The following is a 1,463-nucleotide window of genomic DNA, read 5'->3' as shown; positions in this document are numbered from 1 at the left end:
TAAGTCGTGAATCTAGTGTAAAATATTAAAGAATATTTCATATGTATTACTGTATGGCTCGTTTCTTGATCCTCCTCCTCCTCTTCTCCTTCCTCTTTCTCTTTTTTCTTCTTCCTCTTCTCCTTCTTCCTCTTCTCCTTCTTCCTCTTCTCCCTCTTCCTCATCTTCCTCCTTTTCCCCCAACATCGCCTCATCCTTCACCGTGTGTTCATAACTCGCCTCTCAAAGTTCATCACTCCTACACGTTTACACAATTTCTCTCTCTCTCTCTCTCTCTCTCTCTCTCCAACATCATCTTCTTGTTCATCTCTCCTCCTCCCTCTGTTTGTCCCTCCTTCAACTTCCTTTATCACATTCTTTCTTTTGATTCCTTCTTACTATTCCCTCCTCTTTTTTTCCCATCTCTCCTTCTTTCGCTATTCCTCTTATCTCTCCTTCCCAACAGTCATCCTTTCTTTTCCCTCCTCTCCTTCTCCTTACTCATCCATCCTTTTCAGTCTCTCTCTCCTCCCCCTCTTCCTCTCCTCCACCCCTCCCTCCTCCTCCTCCTCCTCCTTCCCTCCTCCTCCCTCTCCTGCCTCCTTGACTAATCAGATGCAGAAGCCAATCTTGTCGTTCCGTCGTGTGTAATCTTTTGGTTCGTAAATCTTGTCGACAAGTTCTTTGCGTGAGGCATGTACACGTCCCACCTCACACCCTCCCCACCTACTCCCTCCCACTACCCCTCCCACCACCCCTCTCTCCTACCCCTCCCACCACCCTTCTCCCACCCCTCCCATCCCTCCTCCTGGTTCTCCCGTCACATCCTCCCTTTCTCGTCTCCTCTTCCTTCCCTTCTATCTCCCCTTTCCCTACTCCTCCTCCCCCCTTCCCTTCCATTGTCCCCTTCCTCCCTCCTAATTCCCACCATCTCCTCTCCCATTCCTCCACAGAGGTTAGGTTAGGTTTGGTTAGGTTATACAGTATGGTGATTTTGTTCGTATATTTATAAAGACAAGTTGTTAAATCAGAAGACCGCGTTCCTTCCAGCTTAAGACCACCTGTCCACCGGCTTAAGACCACCTGTCCACCAGCTTAAGACCATCTATCCACCAGCTTATGACCGCGTGTCCACCAGCTTATGAAAAGGTTGTCCAACACACCTGATGAAATAATTACGGCATTTAATTAAACTCGTAAAAAAAAATTCTTCCATGGAGGGAAATTTTCGATCATCTTCTTTTCTTTCTTCTTTGTCTTTCATCAATTATTATAGAAAGTAACTTATTCGGTTTACGTGTTCTGTACGTGTGTCTTGGGTCAATACACGTATCGTGCTTCTTTATTTCTTTGGCTTTCGGTTATCATTTGACTTTCAGGTGGTGGGAGGTCAGACAATATAACACAAGTTGAATATACAATCCACTCACAGTTTTCATAAAAAAAAAGATATATATATAATAAAATAAAATAAATAAAAGAAA

Source organism: Homarus americanus, unplaced genomic scaffold, assembly GCF_018991925.1.
Source record: "Homarus americanus isolate GMGI-L3 unplaced genomic scaffold, GMGI_Hamer_2.0 scaffold43704, whole genome shotgun sequence".
Lineage (NCBI taxonomy): Eukaryota > Metazoa > Arthropoda > Malacostraca > Decapoda > Nephropidae > Homarus > Homarus americanus.
This window is presented reverse-complemented; position numbering follows the sequence as displayed.